This window comes from Calliphora vicina, chromosome 3 (assembly GCF_958450345.1).
Source record: "Calliphora vicina chromosome 3, idCalVici1.1, whole genome shotgun sequence".
NCBI classification, from domain to species: domain Eukaryota; kingdom Metazoa; phylum Arthropoda; class Insecta; order Diptera; family Calliphoridae; genus Calliphora; species Calliphora vicina.
In genome coordinates this window covers 28,036,675-28,063,930 of record NC_088782.1, presented here as the reverse complement: position 1 = coordinate 28,063,930, position 27,256 = coordinate 28,036,675, and the positions used below count along the sequence as shown (strand labels likewise).

General features: G+C 29.6%; 1 protein-coding gene across 1 annotated transcript in view; it reads left to right on the top strand.

Annotated features, from left to right (window-relative positions):
* Positions 1-1,737: 1,737 nt before the first annotated feature.
* Positions 1,738-27,256, top strand: part of LOC135955944 (probable protein phosphatase 2C T23F11.1) — a 33,949-nt gene continuing 8,430 nt past the window's right edge. Inside the window, exon 1 of the mRNA XM_065506376.1 lies at positions 1,738-2,183. The gene's annotated coding sequence lies outside the window, so the exon portion shown is untranslated. The remainder of the gene's footprint in view (positions 2,184-27,256) is intronic.

The following is a 27,256-nucleotide window of genomic DNA, read 5'->3' as shown; positions in this document are numbered from 1 at the left end:
TATTGTTTAGCAATAAAAATGAAAGTTAGAAGGATGTTGTGTAGAAAAAAGCATTAATTTATAAACATTTATTTATTATATTTATATTATATAGCATATACTACAAAAAATGCAAGTGTACCAAATTGCAATAGTTTTAGTATAATGTAGCAATTAAATTTTTTTTTTAACAATCTAAAAAGTCGACTTTTATCGACTATTCGACTTTTATCGACTTTTTTCGACTTTTATCGACTATTCGACTTTTATCGACTATTCGCGTTGCTACCGATTCACACACGCCCTTTATAAACATTTATTTATTATTTACATATATTAGCATACACTACAAAAAATGCAAGTGCAATATTTTTTTTAACAATCTAAAAAGTCGACTTTTTCGACTATTCGACTTTTTTCGAATTTTATCGACTATTCGACTTTTGAGATAACATAATCGATTGTTCGACTTTTTTCCGACCAAAAAGACGATTTCGACTTTTTTAAGCAAAAAGTCGATTGTTCGAACAATCGACTTAGAGAACCCTACTACCTACCTTGTGTTAATAAAAAAAGCTTTTCTTTCTCTGTATTCTTTAAAATTAAGAAAATTTAATAAATAAAATTGAAAGTATGAACTACACAGACTGAATAATTTACTAATAACAACCACTAATAAATAAATAAATATTAAAATAAAATTAATTAAAAATTGTATAAATTAAAAAAAATATTTTAAATGTGCTTTTGTCGTAGTATGCATTTTTAAATAAATTACAATAATATGGTGTTATATTATATAAAAGTAATTAACATTTTTTATAGCAAAACAATTTCAAAAGCAGGATTAATAATAATTTGTTATATTTTCTTATTAGTATAAAAAGCGCTATTTACAACAACAAATTATGAAAATATGAATTATTTCGTGACTGTAGGTAGTTAAATAAGTTCTCCATGATTTTATTATTTTTAATAAAAATTCCATTTAAATTTGTATTTAGCAAACTTTCAATATTATTATTAACCCCCTGTCTATACTTGACAAATATCATAAACAATTAATAATAACTAACTAACGTTTGTTGTCATATATTTTTATCTTGACAACCAAACTTTTTACGTTTATCATGATAAAAATTTATCAGGTATAGACAGGGTTGTAAAATATGCTTTCTAATATAAATCACGTTTTTTAGCGATTTTTTTATTAACTTTGGCGTTAAATTATCGCATTAGTACATTGACAACAGTGTCACAAGTTGTTATTCTTTCTTTACATGTTTTTGCGCTAATCGTACATTTTGTTATTTTGCTTTATACTAAAGCAATTTGCAGGTGGAAAATAAAGAAACTTGTGTTTTATAAAAAAAATCAGGGAAATAATAAAGAAAATTTATAATTTCATAATTATCAACAAAGAACAAGTGTAGCATAAAGATTAAAATTTCAAGATAAACCCGACTGTATTAAAAATAAATTCAAGAACGTGAAAAACACAAGACGGAAAAAATATAGTTGGAAAAAAATTAAGCAAAAAAAAAAACCTATAGTGAAAAAATCGATTAATAAATTTTGTCTTGTTTTTTATTTTATTATAAATTTAAGAGTGAACAATTTTTAGTTGTTAGTGCACTGCGTCCACCCAAAAAACACGAGATCCTACAGAATTTAGATAAAGCAATCAATTTGTTTCTGTTTAATTTTTAGCTATTTAAATTAGTTGCTAATTTGTGTGTTTAGTATAAAAACTTGTTTTTTTTAAGTTAATAATATAAAATTTAATTGTGATTCAATACGCTAATCTATACAGCCAAAAGAAAAACAAAATATAAAATAAAAAACAAGAATTTAAATAAATTTTTTTCATAAAATAAATTTAAAAAAAGAAACAGCAAAAACAAAACATAACCACAACTACAACTACACGCGAAGTTTGCGAGTGCTGTTTTTTCTCTTCTAAAACAACAAAAACAACAATTGGTATTAAAAAAACCAAAATCATCGTGCTTTATTAGTGACGGCAACTGAGTTATAATAAAAAAAAGAATAATAATAAAGCAGAATTATTTAGAGTCAGCAGCTACCAGACCAGACACTTCTGTTTTTGTTTAATTTTATTATTCGGTGTTTGTTATTGTTGTTGGATTTTCGAGGTACTATTTGTTGTTTCTATTTTGTGAGCAACAATCACGTAAGTGGAGGTGAGTTGAATATTTTCTTTATGTTGTTGTTTTTATGACAGTTTTTATTCTTGTAGTTCATCCATCTATTTACACCGGCATTATTATATTTTAGTGCTGTAGCTCTAGTATTGTCTTTTGTTTTTATTATTTTAGTGTTTTTCATGTTTTTTATTGTTGTTTTTTGTTTTAGTTTTTATCTTTATTTTGCAATAGTTGTATTTTAATACTTCCAGTTTTATTTGTTGTTCTGTTTGGAAATTTCTCAATCACTGAGAAGATTTAAATTTCATATTTGTAGCTAAAAAAAAAACTAAACTAGAGAACTGCTTAATGATTACTGGCTGTTTTCCGTTCGAAGTGATGTTGACCTTTTGGATCACATGTTGTGTAAATAGTGGTTTAAAATTTATACACATGATTCATTTATATAAATTTAGTGCGTAGATATGAAAGTTTTCCTTCATACGCCTTTTATCTGTCGTGGTATAATTAGACACCTCTAAAATTTTTGGAGAAAAAATTTACCGTTACTTTATGAACTATACAACCCAATTATGAATAAAAATTCCCCGGGAGTTTTTCCATTTTCTCATTTTTCCTTTTCAAGTTCAATGGGACAAAACTCCCGAGGAACAAACTCCAGCGGAATTTTTTTTTCATAGCTGGGCTGATAGTTTGGAGTCAATTTGCCATGATATGGTTAATTTTGAGTATTCCATTATTCACAAAATACTTGTCTGAAATTTTAAAAGTCTAACATTTTAAATATTTTTATGAAAATTTGCCGCTTTAGAAAGTGAAAAGTTAATTCTAAAAAGATTATAATTTTTATAGAAGTACCTATGCAGTTGGTGACAATTAAGATTGTCATTTGAATAAAAATTATTCGAATAATCGAGGAAAAATATATTTTAAAAAAAAATTCTTAAAAAAAACTTTTTTGAATTAAATTCAAAAAATTATTTAAATAATTGAGGAAAAATATATATTTTAAAAAAACTCTTGAATTAAAAAAATTTTAGAAAAAAAATATTTTCCAGAAAAAAAAGTTCGTTATTATATTAATGTCGTTGGAATGGTCTTTGAAATGTCTAACATTAGATATCCTATTGTCTGTGTTAATGAATTAATAATCCAGATAATAGATAAAAAGTGGGTAAAAATCGATGTAGTTGTGGGTTATTGCTTATAGCTCAGCCATTTGTATGCCAATTTTTCCGAATTTAAATAGCAATCGAACAGGTTCTATTAAATATCTAATATTAGATTAAATGCGGTGTGAATCCACCTGTATGATTGCCCAAATGATATGGCCTCGATAAAACCGAAGACGGCAACATATCTTCTTGACCTACAAAGCTCACTATTAAGTAATGCAGTGGCAGTGACAACAGGACATTTCAAATTCGGAAACCATGCAAGGAGGCTTGGTCTACCCTATAATGACTTCTGTAGGAGCTGTCACAATGAAGAGGAGGATGATACCATTTTCATATTCTTTGTCACTGCCTTGCATTAGGAGGTCTACGCATTTCATTTCTTGGACATCGTTTATTCAAAAGTCTTTCTGAACTCTCGGACATGAAGTTGGAATGCATCAAATTATATTAAAATGTCCAAAACATCGGAGAAAAAAGTCTGCGAATACTAAATTGTATGCGATTTTATAAAAAAAAAACAAGAAATTGTAGTTGTAAATTCTCATTTTCATGTTGGTATATAAAATCGTGACAATTTCTTTGAGGCTTTTCTACAAAATTAATTATTCATTAAGAAGTCTTGTGTAAATAAGCTTCTCGTAAGTTAGTATTGTTATATTAATCTATTACTCATAATATTTGTTTATTAAACTAATTTTCAAATAATGATTCTTACTTATTGATTGAATAATAATTATAAATATAAGAAATACTTTTGTCTAATTTTATGCCAACAACTTTAGTTTAACATGTGCTTTAACCATTTTAATATAATAATAAAAAACTATGAAAGAGTGATATATTCGGCAATCTTAAAACTTATATACCTTTCACCAAAGTATACTTTATTAGATAAAGATTGAAAATAAAAAAAAAAAAAAACTTATTTTCTTGAAAAAATTATTTTTGTTAAAATAAATCTTGTTGAAAAAAAATTTGTTGGTGAAAAATTACAAATGGAATGACAAACTAATATACATATACCCTCTACTCATGGTGAAGTTTATAATTAATTCATCATCATGACAAATACCAATAACTATATTTGTTTTGAAAATCCGTCATACCATCAATCACTTAGCAATACATTTTGCATCATACTCTAGAACATTACAACTTTATTTAAATACATATTCTTAGTGATCACTGGAGACCTTTCACTTTTTTACAATGATTCATTTTGAGTTTTTAGTAAAAAAATCTTTATCAATTTTAAACAATACGAATATAAATTGTCTCACACAATGGGATGACTTCAAGTGACTAAAAATAATACAGTGATAAAGGAATAATGGTTTTATTTTAAAATTATATAATTGTTTAAATAAATTAACAATTCTAGGTAATAGCAGTGATGAGCCTACTGAAATTTTTTAATAATGAGATTTCATTGTTCAGTAAATTAATAGAAATTCCACTAATTAATTAATTAGAAGCTAAAGGTAAAAAATCCCTTATGAAATTCATATCTACCAAATTCAGTTTCTGAGTCATTAGGTGTACTTTAAGATGATCCATTATTTCTGGGAGTTACATATGGATATCTATCTAATGTTTGACATTTCAAAAATCTTTTCAACAGTCGAATACTAGTTATCTCCTTAACACTAGCCCAATTTTATAACAACTTCCTGAAATAATCTTTATTTATTGAAGTCAAAATAACAACATATTATTATAATAGACCGTTTATTAACTGAAAATTGAAAGTAAAAAAGGCGTATAAAATTGAAATTTTTTATCATTCATGATTCCACTGTATTACGTATAAAAATAATTGCATAATTAATTGATTGATATTCCGTTTGTTCTAAATATTCTACATTGTTTTTGTTATTTATTTGCTAATGTTTGTTTTTATTTTTTTGTTGTTAATTTATTATTTATTTATTATCATTTTAACTGTCTTCTGACACAAGAACTTAATTGTAGACAATGACTTGGAGGTTTACAACTTTTAGTCACCAATAAATTCTACGCATTTCCGATAATGGTCGGTCGCCCAATCGTTTGATTCCGTTGGAGTTTTCCCTTTTGGCTGTGTGTGAGTTTTCTTCTTCACTTGAGTGATGAGTTGTGGTTGTTGTTTGTTTTTTTCAGTTTCAGTTGTTTTTCTCTCATTCTTGGCAATTTGTTTGTGTAGTCTTTTTGCGCTTAATAGTTTTGCAAGCCCTCATTTCAAAATTTATTCTTTTATTTTTTTGTTATATGTATGTTTGTATGTATGTATGAATTTTTTGTTATCTTGGAATGATTAAGCAAACATTTGTTTTATATTTAATAGCATATAAAAATACAGAAATATGTACATACGAATAAGTCCGTAATTGAGTGAACGGGAGGGAGTAAATAACTCGTGCAGTTGGTGGTAGTGGAAGTATTTAGTACTCTTCGTAACACATTTTGCAGTCATTGGGTAGAGTACTCTTGATTTTTATTATTTTTGTTATTAATATTTATTTATTCATTCACATTGTTGTTATCGTAGTTGGTTTTTTTCTTTACTCACTCATACGTTTCCCAGCTAGAATTTCTTGTGCATAATTCATAGCTGTTTGCTGTTTAAGCTTCAAAATTTATAGATTTGTTTTCTTTAAAATTATTTTAAACGTTTTTTTTCTGCAGACATATCAACAGGCATCATCTGCTGTAGTTAGTTAGGCGTCATACACTGAAATAATCTTTAATTTTTGACTATAATAAATAATAATATGAGTAATAATATTTTTTTCGCCATTTAATCTATACCCTGTTGTGGGTAATTTTCACGTGACCTAGACATTTTCGCTAAACGGTGGGAGATTATGAGTTATTTAAATTGGTTGGGTGTTATTTTTATCAGGTATAAGTTCAAGGTTATTTAAAGCTTAGTTGTCTTAAGTGGGGGTTTAATGGAAAGTCTAAGATAAGTAAAAGTTTAATAAAAAATAATCATAAGTGCATTTTATAAACAAATATGTACCTATCACAGTTTGCAAAATAACTGGCCAAAGAAAAAAGATTGAACTATAGGTTTTTCAAGATTCTATGTTTTGTCATAAAGCTACGGAAAGAGATTAGCTCACTTAAGTTCAAGCAATAGGTCTCTTTGTGTCCTGAAAAAAAGGTAAAAAGAGAGACAGATAGAAATGAAAAGAAAAGGGGACAGTCAGATGGAATTAAGAAGTAGAAGAAGTGAAGAGGAAGGTGGTCAGAAGAAGTGAAGAGAGGGAAATATTATGCATCCGTCAATTGATTGATATTAGGTCTATCCCTGGAGATTCTCCCCTGAGCGTAGATCTCCTATTGCCGGACAGTGACAAAGAAGATTTTGGCAATCTCTTTTTATTTCACTTCAGAGTCGAACAATTTCTAATACATAGTAGATAAATACACATAGATCGGAAACAGTCCTATCAAAGGCCTAACTTAGTTGTCAAACATCTAAGAATGTATTATGCTATGTATAGACGGTTGTCAGAACTTACAATGTTGTCAGATCTGGCAATGTACTGACAATGACAAATTGTTAGCAAAAGGTCAGTTCACACGATTGTAAGAAAACCTTACAATTTCATTGTCAGACAATAAATTTATCTGTCAACAAAAATTGTCAATTCACATGGTTCTCAGATGGTTGTATAACCGTTGTTAGACACTTCCAGAACTGTCCAATCATTTGAAATTGTTCATCAGTGCCTTGAACGAACTTTTTTCTTCTGAATTTTTCAAATTGCAATTGAATAAGGTGCGGAGATTTGTCAATTTCCCTTTACAATCGTTAAAAAGTTACCTGGGTGGCATCTGCGTCCTCTTCCCATAAAATATCTTTGGGAAGTCTATACTCAGCGCATCCATCATCCCATAAACTTGGCACAGAGAAGTTTGAATGTTTAATATTATTAATACGAACTTTTGTTTGTTTTTAAATGGTCTGACAATGGTGGCAATTGGGCAGACGACTTCAAAACACGTTGGATTGTTACCAATCGGTTACAACCTAGAGGAGCATGACTGTATCAGATTCCAGTCATGGTATATTTATACCCTAGACCACCATAGTGGGGAGGGTATTATGCGTTTGTGCAGATGTTTGTAACACCCAAAAATATTAGTCTAACACCCACCTTAAAGTATACCGATCGACTTGGAATCACTTTCTGAGTCGATTAAACGATGTCCGTCCGTCCGTCCGTCTGGTTGGCTGGCTGTCCATGTAAACTTTGTGCGCAGAGTACAGGTCGCAATTTTGAAGATATTTCGATCAAATTTGGTACATATTACTTTTTCGGCCCAAGGACCAAGCCTATTGAAACTGGCTGAAATCGGTCCATTATTTCACCTAGCCCCCATACAAATGTCCTTCCGAAATTGAACTTTATTGGTCATAAATGTTTAATTTATAAATGAATCTCCACAAATTGCACTCCAAATAAGTTTTATATATACAAAATTCATATCACCAAATTTTGTTACGATCGGTCCATAATTAGTCATAGCCCCATATAGACCCGCTTCCGAAAATCACTTGAACGTGCATAAATCGCTTAAAAATGTTGGTATACTCACAAAATTCAACATAGTAAACTTTCATATAGACACAAATCACACGACCTAATTTTATGGTGATCGGTCCATAATTGGTCATAGCTCCCATATAAGGCCCACTTCCGAAAATCACTCAAAAATATAAACTATTGAAATTTTAAAAGAAAAATGTTTTTGCTCTTTTACTTGACGGGCTTGACCGACCATACTTTCTTACTTGTTTTTGGTATGATTTTGATCCATACCTTGCCCTAAAAAACAGAACCACATCGTAAAATTGCCGACGCCAAACTTTACTGTCTTATTTGAGTTCTTTCCTTTAGACTGTCTTACGAATATTTACAAATTATGTTGATTGGATAATAAAACATTTGTTTTTGAAAAAAGATTCACTAACTATAGCGAATGCGACTAAAATTAATTTGAATCACAATTTTCAGCAACTTAAACGATTCAAGGTTCTGGTGGACAAGTCTGTGGAAATGCTCACATATTAAAAGGTCCTAAATTCACAAAACGTACCATATATCGCCATATTTGCATTCCATGGAAGTCTGTGGAAATGGTCACATGATTAAAAGGTCCTAAATTCACAAAACGTACCATATATCGCCATATTTGCATTCCATGGAAGAAAAGATAAAGATGCAAAGTTTATGTATTATAACAGAGGAATATTTTGCCGGGAATTCCTAGCAATATTTTTTTTTAGAAATTCGAAGAAATTGTCTGTAAACTTCTGGAATTTTTTTGTAAGTTTTCTTCTTATAGTTGCAGCATTATTTCTGCTCATATAAAACAGATAAGCTGTGATTTGCTGCCAATGGAATGATTCAGAAAATAATTTAACACAGTCAAATTACTATTTAAATAACAGATTTTTAGTCAACCCAATTAAAGCTATATTATTGAATTTTACTGAAATATTTGAACCGATTTTGTTGCCAATCGAATGATTCGGTTGTACACACACCATTTTTTCAGTTCTATTAACAGAAAGTCAGTTGATAAAGAAGAATTTCGGTTGAAGCAACCAAACTTTTGTTCCTTCTAAAATTTTGTAGAATCATTCAATTGGCAACAAATTCATTTGCTACTACGAATAATTTTTTTGTGTGGTTTTTGGCTTAATTTATGATTCTGTTTATTTTAATCGAAAAAATCCTGTAAATTACGAATTAAAAATTAATTAATTAATTGTAACTCATTTAGGTTTAGTGAAATATGTAGGAATCTTCCGTTAAATTTTGTCTATAATATTAATATTTATTTATTTATGTTTAAAGGGAATTTTGATACACTCGTTATTATCAGTGTCATTAACACCTTGAATTTTAGACAAAATATTTTAAAAAACAAAACAACAAATCGCCAACACAATTTTTATATTCTTCTACATAATATTTTGTATACATCGAATTTAATATTTTTTTTTTTTATCTTTACTCGACTGTTTCTACTTAATGTATCAAAATATTTGTATTTTAAAAGACTCAAGAAAATAATCATTGTTATGACTTTAAATATTTTCATTTAGGTTTCATTTACGTAGGTTTATTATCAGAACAAATTAACTTTATTATGTGTATATGTTTAAAAATTATATATATTTTTATTTTTTATTTTCGTTGTCTGTCTGTCTGTTTGTTTTTTTTATATTGTTTTGTTTGTTTTTGTTTTTGAATGATATCAATTCTTATTTACTTAATAAGGTAAAAACAGCTTAAAGTTGTATTTTGATTTTATTTTAAATTTAAAATGTTTTCTTGCTTAGAAAAACATAAGTTTGCAATCTACTGACTTGATACATTTGACGTTTTTGGAATTTATGCTCTCATTTTTCACGGTTGCTGTTTGTTTCAAAACTATAGAAAGTTCATTCATTTGTAATTAGTATAATTTGAAGTCATTAGCACAGTAGTAGTAATACTTATACTTTGTTTGTTTAGATGTGGTTTTAATTATACAAAATTACTGCCATGATTAACCTATTGTCTTGCAAACTGTTAAGAAGAATGGAAATATTTTGAAAAATTCAAATAAGTCTTGGGGGATTGTTGTGTCACTACAAAAGGAAGGGTATTAACATTTTCTTTGTATATCGAGGGACTATATTCAATACCCACTATCATAGATTTTATGGAAATTAATTTTTGATGGCAAAATATTCAGCAAAACAGTCCACATCTGTGAAACAAATTCCAAATTTGATTAACATTTTAGTAATTTCTCTATCTTAAAAAAAAATATATTTCTAAATGATTTTTGAATAATTACTTTTTAATTCCATTATTTTGTCTTATTTTCAATTATAAAATATGCTTTCTTAGTAATTTGAACATGCTGGTAACAAATCTGACTAGAAATTTCGATATATGGGCCATTTTATGTGTATATACATATATTTGACCCGGAATAAAAATTGTATTGAGTAAATGACTTAAAAAATGCAGGATTTTTTACAATTTTTAGATTTTATATTTAGCATTTTCCGAGCCAAAAGAATTTTGAGGCCAAGAACGAATCAAGCCAATATCGCATACTCTGTTCAAAAGTGAAGAGTATCCCAAAGAGAGCGTTCTGCATCGATAGAAACAAATATGAGTCAGAAGGGGCAGAGTCTGGACTATAAGGCTGAAGAGGCAAAACTTCCCAACCACTTCTTTCTAAATAGTTTTTAACAGCTATTGCAATATGTGGCCGAGCGTTGTCATGATGGAATATTACGGTTTCTGACCTAATATTCTGAACGTTTTTCGGCCAATGCTCGCTTTAAACGAATCAGTTGGTGGTCTGGTCAGATTTCAGCAGCACATTGTAGATAGGACACTTTTTCTCCCACCAAATGCAAAGAATTACCTTAGCCCCATGGATATTTGGCTTTGGTGTTGATTCGGCTGGTTTACAGGGCTTTACATACGATCTCTTACGCTTTGGGTTATCATAATGGATCCATTTTTCAACGCAAGTAATGATTCGGTGCAAAAATTCGTCTTTCAAGGTCTCTCAGCTTCAATTCGTAAGGTACCGAATTTCCCTGCTTTTGTATGAATCCTGCTGCTTGCAAACGTTTTGAAAATGCTGATTGAGTAGCTCCCAATGGTTTTGCAAGCTCTTGTTGAGTTCGACAACAAACTTCATGAAGTAATGCCTCTAATTTTTGTTCTCAGGCGTGGATTCAGAGGGGGTGAAATAGGAATTATACCCCCCCCCAAAAAAAAAACCAAAAAGTTTTCATATAAAAAATAAAAATGTACAACAAATTTTAATTAACTGTTGGATTTGCAAAAAGTACCAAATTTAAAATATAATTTACCCGTTTTTATCCCTAAATCCACTAACTTACAGTCCAAATAGCATTGCTCTACCTTTTGGCATTATGACTGGGCGATGTTGAATCAGTCAGTCACTTAGTAACGTTATTCTTGATTGTAAAATTCTGGAATACTTAATTTTAAAGGCTGTATCAAATTATTTTTAACAAGTAAGAGAGCTATATTCAGCAGTGCCGAATCTTATATACCCTTCACCAAATTATACTTCAAAATAAAATTTTTAAATATTTGTAGGTTAAAAATTTTTTTTTCCAGTTGTTTTTTTTAAATTTTTTGAAAAAAATTTCGAATTTTTTTTTGTTTTTAAATTTTTTTTTAGTATTTAGCGAAAAAAAACTTTTGTTGAAAAAAAATTCAGGTTAAAATTCAGGTCCAACTTACTATGTTCTTATATACGTCGTTGCAAAGGTCTTTGAAATATCTATCATTAGATATCCATATTGTCTATATAAAAGACTTAGTAATCCATATATAGGTCAAAAATCGAGGTTGTCCTGGTTTTATTTGTGGACCGATTTTCTCGAGTTTAAATAGCAACCGAGCCGGAAGAATTCCGAAGATATTGATGTATGAATTGTGTATGTAAGTTATTTGGGGCCTTCGGAAAGTTGATTTCAACAGACAAACAGACATGGCTTAATCGACTATCTATAAGGATCCAGAATATAGTATATACTTTATAGGGTCGGAAAATTATATTGTGGAAATTACAAACGGAATGACAAACCTTCTCACGAAGGTAAAGGGTATAAAAATTGAATAATACAGTACCAGACACAAATGTGTAAATAAATTTGGAAATATCTATAATTTGAATTTTTATGCTCAACATTTACCAATCTGACAATATTTTTTACACAATATGAAGATCATGATTAGTGAAGTATAGTAATACAAAAAAATTAATTTCAAGTAATGGCATTTAAATACCAGGATATCAAAAAGTTAAAAACTGAATTACACAATTTTGTCGCATTTTCTTTAAAGTTAAATAAACTTGTTATTACTATTTAGAAAAAGAAAAATTTTAATCAATTTCATTAATGACAGTTAGTTAAAACATGTTACTAGTTAACAATTTACAATTCTTTAAGGAATATTGAATATGAAGAAGATTATCACCGAAGTTGCAAATTCTGTTACCGAGCAGCTGAAAAATGGTATCTCCCATCGAAAAATATCCACCAAATTCAATATTTCTTTTAATCTGTTGAGAACATAGCGAATATATGTGGTTTGGCTTTTCCAGCACCAATTTGTGGACGGAATTCAATTCTATTGTTAAAAGATGGTCTCACTGTATAACGTCTAGTTGCATCAGGAGAAGAAAATAGTCCCCGTGAGGTACAACTAAAACTATCTTCATGCTACCAAATTAAGATTTCAAAACGTGCATCTCTTAGAGAAATCAAAAGATGTGGTTTTTATGCAATAAAGATTGTTAAAAAACCTCGTTTAACTGAAAGACACAAGTCTCTTCGACTAACATTTGTAAATTTTTTTAAGAAATGGACCTTTGATGATTGGGAAAAAGTTATCTGTACAGATGAATCGAAAATTAACCATTTTAGAACTGATGGACCAAAATATGACTACCAAAAACGAAATGCGCCATTAAAAGACCGTGATTTTATGACGACTATGAAATATGGTGGTGGAATATTGCCATTTTGTGGTAGTAATATGAATGCAGAAATGTATATAGACATTATCAAGACAACAGATGTGGATAGTCTGAATGATTGGCGTGGACAAATTGAAAACACTGTGATACTACAATATAACGACAACAAACTTAAGTCTAAAAAGACGCTTAATTTTTTAAAAACCGCCAAAATTACATTGCTAGATTGACTCCCACAATCTCAGAATTTAAATCCGATTGAGAATTTGGTGCGAATTCTAAAACGTCGCGTTTATAATTATCAAAATGCATTTAGAAACACAACTCAGCTCTAGGAGCGCTCCCATGATATCTAGGGATCTATAATGCAAGAAGAGTGTCGCAAACTGGTGGAGAGTATGCCCTCCAGAATTCAGGCTGCCATTGACGCGAAAGCAGGTTATTCGAAGTACTAAAAAAGTTACTTTAGTAATCTGCGCCAAAAGTGTGTAAATGGGTTGCAGTTATTTTTCTTAGATTACTGGAGTATAATTAAGGAAATATTTTATTTATTTAGTCCTAAAATATCCTTAATAAATATTGTTTAAAAAAACACAAAATGTTTCTTTATAAACATTGCACTTTAAAAATGGTGTCACAAAGTGTAAAAATATGACCATCATTTACACATTTTTGTCTTACACTGTAAATTATAATGTTAATGTATTAAGTGTGTGTGACCCTCTAATATTAATTATAATTCAAATTACTTATAGTACAAATTTACTATATTCTTGTTTAACTTTCTGACAATTTTCGTTACAACATTTAGCTATCGCCTATTTTATTTATTTATTGTTAGAAAATTCAAAATAAAACTAAAAAACCGTTTAAATATTTTTTAGGTGTGTTCAGTCTACAATTAAACCAAAGCAAGCTAGCAATTGCATTTTATATAATTTGAATTTAAATATTGTTGACCAGAACAAAAATAAAAATTATTGCGTATTTCGTAATAAATAAAGAAATAATACTCGTAAGAAATAGATAGAGGATATTGTAATATCTATGACACATAATAACATTAACAAACAAACAGATACAAGTATCTATTAAAAACGCATAAAAAAATATGGAGATTTGTATTCATTTATTTAGATGATGATGAGTAATTTAAAATTTATTAAAACAATAAGAAAAAAAATCACAGCAAATCAAAATAAAGAATCGTTATTTTATTTAGCTTGACCAAAGTACATACAATTCAATGAAACATTTAAATAAACTACTTAGTAAGATTCTAATTTTACAAAATGAAACGTTTAGAAACGTATGTAGAATTTTTTCCATAAATAGTAGTTTCATTTCATTTAGTAATTAATATAAAAGAATTTAAAGTTTTCCATATTTTGGCGCCATTTAATTTTGTAATAATGTTTTTACTTAAGTAAATATTATAAGTGCTCTATTTATTAGCAATATTATCAGATATCACTCACTTCAAATCAATTATAAATTGACAAAGTACTGTACATTTTTCTGTTTAGGGTATATTACATAAAATTTCACTTAGTTATTAAACATTATAGTGTAAATAACAAAAAATAACAATTGCTTCGAAAATGTCGAATTTTGTACCAACGAATCGTCATATGCGGGAAGTTTTGCTTTACTTCTTTAATTTGAAAAAAGTGCATTGCTCACTAAAGCTTATGGTGAATGTGTTTCAACGTGCGAGAAATGGTTTGTTCGGTTCAGAAGTGGTGATTTTGACACGGAAGACAAAGTTCGCCCAGGCCAGACAAACAAGTTTGAAGACCAAGAATTTAAGGTATTTCCCCATGAAAATTGTAGTAAGACTCAACAAGAGCTTGCAAAATCGTTGGAAGCTACTCAAGTAGCAATTTCAAAATGTTTGCGAGCAGCATGGGGATTTTGCATGTCCGAAATTATGCTTGAACGCTATAAAAGAAAATAATTTTTGCACCGATTCATTACTTGCGATGAAAAATGGATCCATTACGATACCCGAAGCGTAAGAGATCGTATGTGAGGCCTGGCTTCATCAGCCGAATCAACACCAAAGCCAAATATCCATGGCTCCAAGCTAATTTTATGGGTGCAAAAGGGTCCTATCTATTATGAGCTGCTGAAATCTGACCAGACCATCACAGGGAACCTGTAACGAAGGCAACTGATTCGTTTAAAGCGAGCATTGCCCGAAAGCGGCCAGACATAGAACCGTAATATTCCATCATGAAAACGCTCGGCCACATGTTGCAATACCTGGTAAAAGGTATTTAGAATGAAGTTGTTGGGGAGTATGCCTCATCCGCTTATAGTCCGGAGTTTTTGGCAACCACGCGAGGAGACTTGGCTTGCCCTACAACGACTTCCGTAGAAGTTGTCAAAACGAGGAGGAGGATGAGACCATTTTTCATCTTCTTTGTCACTGTCCGGCATTAGGAGATCTACGTCTAAGTTTTCTGGGACATCATTCCCTTTCTGAGCTCTCGAATATGAGGCTAGAAGGCATTAAAGCCTTTATAAGGAATAGTAATTGGTTAAAAAGACCAGGCGGGGGATCTCCTTAGAGTGACCTAATAAACGCCAACTCATTGGTACGCAATTTAAAAAAATCTCCCTCTCTCCTTTTTCGGACATCTTCTCTTAACTTTTCAATCTTCCCCTTCTCTCTTTTCATTTCTATCTGTCCCTCATTTTCTGATTTTCTACTATCAGGTAACACAAAGGGACCTATTGCTTGGACCCACGTGAACTGCTCTTCTTTTCTTCACTTCTCGCCTGCCTGAAAACCTTACTTTACCTTACCTTATAGTCCGGATTGCCAGAAAGATCTCAAAGGTCAAAGCTAATATTGGCGAATACTTTGAATAAATTTATATTGGACAAATGTAGACTTGCCAACCGTCTAGTTTTCGTCGGGACAGACCAGTTTTAGAGCCGAATGTCCCGTGTCCCGGCGATACTCTGAACGGGGCACCATTTGTCCCGTTTAAAAAAAACATATCTTACATTAATTTCCACAAAAAATATTAAAAATCGAGAACTTTAGCGTTATTTGTTACCTTTTTACCTTTTGGTAACGGTGGTTTATTCCCTTTAAATAAACCGGATACTTTTGATTGCAAATAAAAGCAGTTACAAAACATTTATTTTGATATACAGTGGCTCACAGCTTATTTCCACCAGCACCTTTAAAACAAATTTAACTAATATGATTTCGAGCCACTATATATCCCACTCAGCGACAAAATAGGAATAGACCTAAGCTTTCTTTTGACCAAAAAAAAATATGGCTCATTTTGAAAAAAAGTCAAAAAAGTTTTTGATTTTGGAAAAAAAATTGTCAAAATTTTTTTATTTTAATTTTTTTTTTTGATAGATTGAAGAAATAGCTAACTAAACCATTTGGGACGCCTTTTGCTAAGAAAAATATTACTAAGTTACGTGGATGAGAAAAAACACATTTTTTGTCAAAATTTTAAATTTTTACCGCCTCTAACTCAGACAGTTCTTGACCGATTTTGTTGAAAAATTGTCTGAATTACTATCCAATAGGACTAAGCTTTGTGCAAATTTCATCCCGATAGGAAGACATAGATTTCAAAAGTTGGATCACTTGTCATGAAATCCCCCATATATAGATTTTATGTTCCTCTTAATATTAACTATTCCCATGATTCTAGATTTTACACAATTTAAATTTTTGTTTTAATAAATAAAATAGGATTTTTAGTGGTGTCCCGTATTGGAAATTTCTAGACAAATGTTGCAAAATAAATGCTAAAATTTAAAAAAAAAATCCCGCATTTTTATGACAAACCAAATTGTGTAACATTTTCACTAACCATTTTCTTGGAGTGTAATGATTAAACAACATGTTTGGTTTTGAGTTACACTTTGTCATTGAGTATCTCATGAATGCAAAACAGTGAATCAAAACTATTTCAACAAATTAATATCTTATATATAGTTAGATGAATGTATGAATGTACTTTAGATGCATTTGTATAATAATAATAACTAACAAACAAACAAGTAAACTAAACTACGCTAACGGACAATTATTTAATTGTTTATTATTATGCACCATACAACAGCAACAACAACAAATAGCAATAATAATAATAAGACACACACATACAATAAAATATAAATAATATAAGGAGTGAGATCGAAAAATTCTTAACACACGTTTTTCATTACATTTTTTAACCCAAGTATTATTTGAATTTTTTTTTGATCAAGTTACCTTTGAAAAACATGTCAGTTATTATGTGTAATGTCAATTATATTAATTTTTTTGTTAATCTGATTAAAATGAGTGACCAGAAAAAAGTGCGTACTGAAATTATTAAATATTTTCATCAAAACCCAACTTGGTCTTACAAAAAGTTGGCCAAGCATACAAAGGTCTGCCGTCAAACTGTTTCCAATGTTATTAAACAGTACCGGGAGAACTTGTCAGTTGATAGAAAACCTGGTTCAGGTAGAAGGAATGGTCCACATGATGTTTCTAAAGCCAAAAAAATAGAACGCATTTTCAAAAGAGCTCCCAACACATCCGGTAGGAAAGCAGCCCGGTTAGCTCAGTGCTCGGACTATTTGGTACGAAAAGTTAAAGCTAATGCAGGTTTAAAAACATACAAGGCTCAAAAAGTTCCTGACAGGAACGCTACTAAAAATTTAGAGGCCAAAAACAGAGCACGGAAATTGAAGTCAAGTTTTATAAAAAAATATTCTTGCTGCATAATGGATGACGAAACGTATGTTCTGGCAGATTTTTCGCAACTTCCAGGTCAAAAATTTTATGTTGCTGATGCTCGAGGGAATGTTGAAGAAAAGTTTAGGACCCAAAAGCAGACAAAATTTCCCAGAAAGTTCTTGGTATGGCAAGCAATATGCAGTTGCGGCAAAAGAAGCCACTCATTTGTTACAACGGGCTCTATAAATACCGAAATTTACATCAAGGAATGTTTACAAAAAAGGCTGCTTCCATTCATAAGACTTCATAATGTGTCCACTTATTTTTGGCCTGACTTGGCATCCTGTCACTATGGCAAACAAGCCCTTGAGTGGTACAAGAACAATAATGTGGTATTTGTACCAAGAGAGGCAAATCCTCCAAACTGCCCGGAGCTAAGGCCAGTGGAGAGATATTGGGCTCTTGTTAAAAGAGAATTGAAGAGTACAAAAAAGGTGTCCAAAAGTGTGGTAGATTTTAAACGGAGATGGACTACATGTTCGAGCAAAGTGACAGAAAGCACTATAAAAACGTTAATGGAAGGGTTTCCGAAAAAGGTTCAAAATTTCATCACTAGTGATTAAAACTATAAAAATAATTTTTTTTGTAAATTGTAATAATAATTTCAATCAAATAAAAAAAAAATTAAAGCTGTAAGTTTAGTGGTTTCTTTTTTATAAACATATATGTATGTTAAGAATTTTTCGATCTCACTCCTTAATATTATTTTATTCATTTTATTTGATTGTAAATAGTAATTGAAAAGTAAGATGAAGATAAAACCCAACCATCTCTACGATACACAAACAACACTACACTAACTGCGAGTATATAAATACTACTACACATTTCAAAATCAAGAGGAAGAGGAAACGTAATGAAATAGAAGAAGAAGATGATGAAAAAAATACTATGGCGTAGTATTCTTTGATTTTTTTTTTTTGTTCAAATAAAATACTATTAATGTACGATACAACAGTACACATGTAAAAATAACAAGATTTCATATACATATTTATACAATTTCCACTCGTATTAAGAATATTTTTACATTTGGCGTTCAAATTTAGTTTTTTTTATTATTTTCTTGTTTGTTTTCTTTTCTTTATTCTACAATATAAGTTTTTAATAAATATAAACTTGAGCTTATAAATTTCAATATGTATTTGATTATTATGCAACTACATATTTATCTGTACATTGAGTCAATTAATAAACGTATTACTTGTGTATACAAAAGATTTTAATAAAACTGAAAATGTGTAACAAGGTTTTGGATTTAGCTTAGCATTAAATTGTATGATTGCATAAGTATTTCACTAAGCGAGGGTTATATTAGAATTCCATTTCAATCATTAATCTATCACGCTCAGACGATTTTGGTAGTTTCCAATGCATTCCTAAAGAATACTTACGGACTATTTACTAGCCATTATATGTGCCGTGAAATACAGTGAGTGTCAGTCAAAATCGTACAACAAATTTTTTTTTTTAAATATTATGAAATTATAAAGGCAATAATAGGTGATTATATAAAAAATTAAAAGTAATTTTATTAATTGGAACAAAAAATATGTATTTCAACAAAAAAGTTAACAAAACCTCAATTCGTTAAAAAAATATTGATGAAAATTAAAGAACATCACAAAATTCATATTTCACTTAAATTCGTACAATTATATTAAATTATAATTAAAACTTTAAAAATTAAAAAAAATGTTAATATTAAATAATCCTAATACATTGTACGGTATCATTTGCTATTTTTTAGTGCTTTTACGATTTTAAATGAAGCGTTGATATTCTGGGCACTGACAATCTTACCCAATTTTTTTATTTGTGGATAAGGGCAATTAAAATTATACCCAATTTTCAGATAGGTAATAGCACACACAATATAAAAATAGCATTTTAAAATATTTCCAAAATATTAACTTTCTAAAACTAATGAATAAAATTTTACTACGATGGTGTACGATTTTAAGTGACATTCACTGTAACTCCCCACTTACTTACGGACTTATTTCATTATGGAATTATTAATTTTTGGAGTTATTTCATAAAGAAATTGGCCCATAATCATAGTCAAACACTAAAGTCGGTTCTTTTTAAAAACAACTTTAAATTAAAAACCTGCTTTATATTATTTCCCAACTATAGTCAAAATTAAAGTATGTTTTAAATTGAACCGACTTTAACTGGGTGTCACCTCAAATGTAGAAAATGTTTTCATACAATATACAACGAAATACAGACAAGTGGCACCGCTGAACAGCTGACATAGAAAATTAAAACAAAAACCAAAAAAAGTAAACAATAAAAGTAACTGGGACAACTAAAGAAAAAAAAGTTTTTTGTGGTGGAAAAATGGAAAAGATAAGATTAATATCATATTTAGAATATTTTGGTACTAATTTTATTGATAACTGTTCAATAATTGCAAAATCTCTCCCAAATTCTTGTAACTTAATTTTTTTTACTTTTTGCCGTTCTTTTTTACATGGCGAAGAACAGCTGATGCTGTTGTTAAATGAGTTAATAACAGCTTCAGCTTGTTTTATATTTACAGTCGACTTTAACGTCAAAAATATACTTTAACTTGTCTATGGTAGACCTAAAGTCCACTCTTAAGTAAAGACGACTTTATTTCTATTAAAATATACTTTATTTCTGACTATGATTATGGGCCATTATTGTTGGGGGCTAATTTTTTTGGGAGTTGTTATTTCATCTAAAGCTTCGCTCTATAAACATTTTTTTGGATTGACGGACTTTGGCCGGGCTCAAAAGTAATTAATGTAAATTATTTCTCGGGAAATCCCTCAAACTCTAATTCTGTGACACTTTGCCCTTTGACCCCAAATCAAAGCAATCGTAAAGCACATGCTCAGAAGTCGTATAGAGTACAATGTCGGTACCATGAAATAACTCTAAGTGAAATAACTACAAATGAAATATATTCCAACAAAAATTAACTAATTCCCACACGCAGAGAAAAAATATAATTGGACATGGTTACTGTAACCACTTAAATAGTGTTACAAGATTTTTAACAATATTATAGTCACAGTAACTATTAACATGATTGTGGTAACCATAATATGGTTAATTTATGATTAACATGATTGTATCAACCATATACAGTGGTGGCCACCAATTTAAGACAAATACTTGAATTTTTTTCATCAACTGAATTTTAAGTGCGATAGAGCCAAAATAAATGGACCTCTAAGGGTATGAAATTTATTATTAATGTTTCTAGTTTCTGAAAAATGTTTGGAAAAATCGGTAAAACATATATGGTAAAAGATATGTGGAAATACGTTGACCCACTTCAGCGAACATCCGCTGTTAATAACATGATATTACCGAAACTAATGGAACTAAAAATACGAAATTTGGTCCGAATATTTTATAATAATAAAATTATAATGATATAAATGCGAGAAAATATGTTTATTTAAAAAAAAATTTTTTGGTCAAGCTGTAGAAAAATTTGATGTGTTCATGGTGAATATGTATGAATTGACACAGTCGAATAAAACACACTTGTGTGTTAAAACAGTCCTCATGCATACATATTTGTGGAAATATTTGAAAAATTAATTGACAATCACGTGTAATTTAGCAAACAATTTTTGTCTTAAATTCCTGGCCACCACTGTATATGGTTACTGTAAACAAATATATGTCCAATTATATTTTTTAAAATAAGATTGGGAATTAATTAATTTAAGACTTCTGAGCATGTGCTTTACGATTGCTTTTATTTGGGGTCAAAGGGCAAAGTGTCCAGAATTAGGGTTTGCGGAATTTCCGGAGAAATAATTTACACGAATTATCGGGACTTTTCCCGGGAAAACCGAGCAACAAAATTTATTTGGCCCAATATGGAAGTAATGCTCCCACGTGTGTTCCTCACTGCTCGCCAATATCTCGACCTCACTAAGTTAAAAGACTTGGTATAAACTTTTAGTGACATAAGTGCCGCAAAGATGCTAATGCTCCCAAGAGTTTTCTTCCCTGATCGCCAATCAGCCCAATTATGAATAAAAATTCCACGGCCGTTTTTTCCCTTTTCTTATTTTTAATATTGAATTTGAATAGGAACAAGAGAGCTACATACGGCTGTGCCGAATCTTATATACCCTTCACCAAATTATACTTCAAAATAAAAATTTTAAATATTTTTAGGTTAACAAAATTTATTTTTTTTTTTAAGTTTTTAATTTTTTGGAAAAAGAATTTTTCGAATTGTTTTTTTTTTAATTTTTAAATTTTTTTTTGTTTTTTAAATTTTTTTTTTAATATTTACCAAAAAAAATTTGGTGAAAAACAAAAATCGGGTTAAAAAATATTTTTCCGATTTTGACCCATTGTAGGTCCAACTTAATATGGTTTTATATACGTCATTGTAAAGGTCTTTGAAACATCTATCATTAGATATCCATATTGTCTATATTAATGACTTAGTAATCCAGATATAGGTTTTTTCCTCATATCTCAGCCATTTGTGGACCGATTTTGCTGATTTTAAATAGCAAACTTCTCGAAAGCATGTCTGACAGAATTATTGAAGATTTGGATCCCGAAGATATCTAGGGTCTTCAGAAAATTGATTTCAACAGACATACGGACATGGCTTAATCGACTCCGCTATCTATAAGGATCCAGAATATATATACTTTATAGGGTCGGAAATGGAAAATGTAGAAATTACAAACGGAATATACCCTTCTCACGATGGTGAAGGGTATAAAAATGGGAAAAGGGAAAACGTTCCCAACAGTGTTTTTCTCCTCCATTGTATTGTATTCAATTTCTATTGTAAAAAGTGGTTTACTGAATTTGGTTGGTTCTCGGTGACCAGTTGAGGTTTCTACACCCAAAACAATTGAAAAATCAAACACTATATGGTGTTGGCCGATTGGAGATTTAAAGTAAGAAAGGAGATTGTGAAAGCCATAAACATGTCTCAGTGGTTTCAATTTTGAATGACCACTTGGGTATGATAAAGTCTTCTGCAATATGGCTGCTGCGTTTGCTAATAATCCGGTGCACAAAAGGGTGAATATTTCTTGTTTCTAAATCTGAAGAAAGAAATGCCTCTACAAATTTTATTTTTTGGAAGGAATAAAAAATTAGAGAAACGTTGTACAAAGAGCATAGAGCTCAAAGGAGGCTATGTTGGAAAATAAAATAATTTCTTTATCCAAAAACCTGTGTTTCATTCAAAAAAACGATTATAATATAATCGAATCATTGGACTTGCAAATAATCACAACGAATCGGTTGCAACTGTGCAGAAATAATACTGCAACTTTATGACGAAAACATACAGAAATTCCCGTAATTTTCAGACAATCATTTTCCGGCAATTTCATGTTATGAACCCTAAACCGTGGCCTACTTAATCTATGATCCTTTCGCGAATATAATAATACCTAACTATTTCGCACTGTCCAAAATTGGTCCAAGTATGTACATAGATTATCCATTTGGGGTATTCACGTCGTCTGCTATTAGTCATATTGTCATAATGTCCAAATATATTATAATAGTTGCGTTTTAAACAAAAAATATATAATTTTATGACAAACCAATAAACATAGTTTAGAACTTTTTTGTTTGAAACACAAGAAAAATTTGTTTAAACTATCAAAATATATTAGGACATTATGACAATATGACCAAATAGTAGACCGTATTCTGAAACTTGTAAACTTGGTATTTGTAATAAACAGAACCAGTTCTGTTTTGCTTGTGTTAACTGATAGCCTAGTTTGATTTAGCAATGATACCAACTATTTTGTTTTTAACAAGTTTTCAGAACAATTTCTTGGAATGATTCTGGAATTACTTCATTAATCAACTACTTTTGCTAGAAATGGTTGAAAATATTTATACGGACGCATACAATAGAGATTTTAAATGAATACATCAAATTTCTACATTATACTCAAATGCTTTTTTGGTCAAAAATAACCCAATATTTATACTCTTCACCTTCGTGAGAAGGGTATATATAAGTTTGTCATTCCGTTTGTATTTCCGCAATATAATTTTCCGACCCTATAAAGTATATATATTCTGGATCCTTACAGATAGCGGAGTCGATTAAGCCATGTACATCTGTCTGTCCGTCTGTCTGTCTGTTGAAATAAATTTTCTGAAGACCCCAGATATCTTCGGGATCCAAATCTTGAATAATTCTGTCAGACATGCTTTCGAAAAGGTTCCTATTTAAAATCAGCAAAATCGGTCCACAAATGGCTGAGATATGAGGAAAAAACCAGGACAACCTCGATTTTTGAACTACTTTTGAACTATATCTGGATTACTAAGTCATTAATATAGACAATATGGATAGATATTTCAAAGACCTTTGCAACGACATATGTAAGACCATAAGTAAGATGGACCTACAATGGGTCAAAATCGGAAAAATTTTAACATGAATTTTTTTCACCAAAAAAAAATTAAAATAACAATTCGAAAAAAAAAATTTACAAAAAATTAAAAAAAAAAAACAACTTTGGAAAAAAAATAAATTTTGTTAACCTAAAAATATTTAAAATTTGTATTTTGAAGTTTAATTTGGTGAAGGGTATATAAGATTCGGCACAGCCGAATATAGCTCTCTTACATGTTTAATACATATTTGGAAAGTAAACAACTTAAAAACTTGGACGAAATTTAGAAATTTTTTACAAATAGTAACTTTTTGAAAACCAAGTTGACTCTAGATTAAAAATATATCGCCCTAACCATGATACAATAATTGTAGAAGGTAGAATCACTAGGGAGAGTTTTCAATATTTAGCCCTATAACGTCAAACTTTTATTTTTATTTTTTTCATATTTTTTTATATTTTCTTTTGTTTGACGTTACAAGAATTGTATAATTGAGAATTTATTTTCTACTGGGTGTACCTTATGTTGTTGAATCATGGCCCTAACTATGAAAGAAATTTTAAAGTTAATTTTTTTTAAAGTCGACTTTATTTTAAAACAGAACTTTTGTTTTTATTCGAAAAAGCTTCAAAACTTTTTCTAAATATACATAATTGAAAATATTTTTTAATGAATGTAAATAAAAAAAATATTCAAAAAATTCAAAATGTACATAAAAGTTCAAAACAAAAAGCTTTTTTTGAAATAATAAAACAACATTTTAAATTATATTTGAAATTTGTTTTATGGTACGAAATTTAAAATAATAATCGACTTTTTGTAGGCTGTATGATTTTAACAACTAATATTTTAGGAGAAGTTGTCAATGAACTGCTTAAGGTCCAAACACATACAATACTTTCGTTTCAATTGCGACTGACAGCTGCAGTTAAATGCATACATATATGCAAAGTACAAAAGTTGGATTATTTTTAACTTTTTTGAAGTATGTAAAGTACGAAAATGTATGATAATCATACATAGTATGTTGCTAACGGAAGGATTGAGTAACATTTGTTTCAGCATTGCATGGCTGTCAGTTGCAGTTGAAGCTAAAGTATTCAATTTATAAAAAATCGATGAAAAGTTTAAATAAAATTGAAGATGACAAATACAAATTCCTAAATCATTAATTACATTTCTCCGAAAAAATTAATTTTTTTTGTTAACCTTTGTATTTTGAATTTTCAATTATCTGTTGACATCACTGCACACCCACAAATAAAGGATGCCACAATGTCTGCGTTTGCAGCTTCGTGTCAATAATACCTGTCAAAAATTACGCAACCAAATTACAAAGTAATTCTCTACTTAGTACCGATCATTTTATAAATTCCAATTCACTTGTTTGCTGCAGCTTTTTAAAAATATCTTATGATTTAGTTTAATTTCTAATTAAAACATAATGTAATTCTATTAATAAAATGACTCACATTATTTCTATTTTTTTCTCATATTCTCACATAAAAATAAAGAAAGTAAAAAAAAAAATTGTGTGTGTTCACACTTTTTTATTATACTTCGAATAAGTATACAAAAAACGTAACGTAAATATCAGCATCATCTCATCATAGGAATGTGTTTGTAGTTGACTTTTTGTCTGCTTCTGTAATGTAATATTTGTATAGTGTACGACGAGTAGTGTTGTCTTGTGTAGAAGAGATGTGATTAAGTGTTAGACAGTCAGCAGCAGCATGCAATTCTTTGTTAAATTTGCACCAACATTTTTAAAAATATATAATTTTATAGCTATTTTTAAAATAACGACGTACGCACAGGAATTTAGTTGTGATTACGGGAAATCAAGAAAGAAATAAAAAAGATCGCGCGCGCACACACGCAATTTGAATAGTGAAAATTACAGGGTGCTTAACAGCGGAAGTGTTCTGTAAATATTTTGAGTTATTTTATTTTACTTCTTAAGATTATGAATTTTAAGAATGAACTTTGACTTGTTCTTTAGGATTTTAAATTCATCTGCAAGTGTAAAATGTTGTTTATTTTATTTCCATACCATAGTTTTTTGATGCTACTGTGAACATAGTTATGTATAAATTAATCAAATCAAACATCGTAGAAAAGATGTGGCTTATCTTATGTTTGCAGTAAGACCTTCAATTAAACTACAGAGGAAATTATCTTAAATTACTAAGCATAAATCTGTGAATCATAAATAACACCTGCTACAAAAACACTCTATAAACATAAATAAAATCCACGCACTAGCAACACTAAGTTAAACCTTTTCTAGTTCCGAATATTTGTACCTATATAAAGAACGAATTTTACAATTTTGGCAATAGAGACAAAAATTCCTAACTGGGTCGTGGATGGCACTTTCTAAAGTACCCCTCCAAACAACTGAATTCTTTCGTCAACCGGAGTTTGGCCCGAACTTATTCTTTGATGTTTTAAAATGTTATTAAATACGATATACAGTGACAGTTGGCAATACAATGGAAACTTTTCAAAATATTTTTTTAGAAAATCCCAGAAAATTTCCGGAATTTCTTTATAAGTTTTCTTGTTAAAGTTTCTGCACAGATATACAGATAGTAGCAATACAAAATCAGTAGACAGTAGATGAATTAGGATTTAATTTTTGTTACCGCAACTAAAATCGTTCAGACAGAACAGAAAATTTCGGTAATTTTGAGTAAATCATTTGATAATCTTTGATGTCACAACCAAAAAATATTTCCCTGTTCACCTTCGTGAGAAGGGTATATATAAGTTTGTCATTCCGTTTGTAATTTCTACATTTTTCATTTCCGACCCGATTAAGCCATGTCCGTCTGTCTGTTGAAATCAATTTTCCGAAGGCCCCAAATAACTTACATACACGATTCAGACTTCAATATCTCCGGAATTCTTCCGGCTCGGTTGCTATTTAAAATCGAGAAAATCGGTCAAAAAATGGTCGAGATATGAGGAAAAAACCAGGACAACCTCGATTTTTTACCTATTTTTTTACCTACATATTTCTGGATTACTAAGTCATTAATATAGACAATATGGATATCTAATGATAAATATTTCAAAGGCCTTTGGAATGACGTATATAAGACCATAGTAAGTTGGACCTACAAAGGGTCAAAATCGGAAAAAATATTTTTTAACGCTATTTTTTTCACCAAGTTTTTTTTCGCTAAATATTTAAAAAAAAAATTGAAAAAGCAAAAAAAAAAATTGAAAATTTAAAAAAA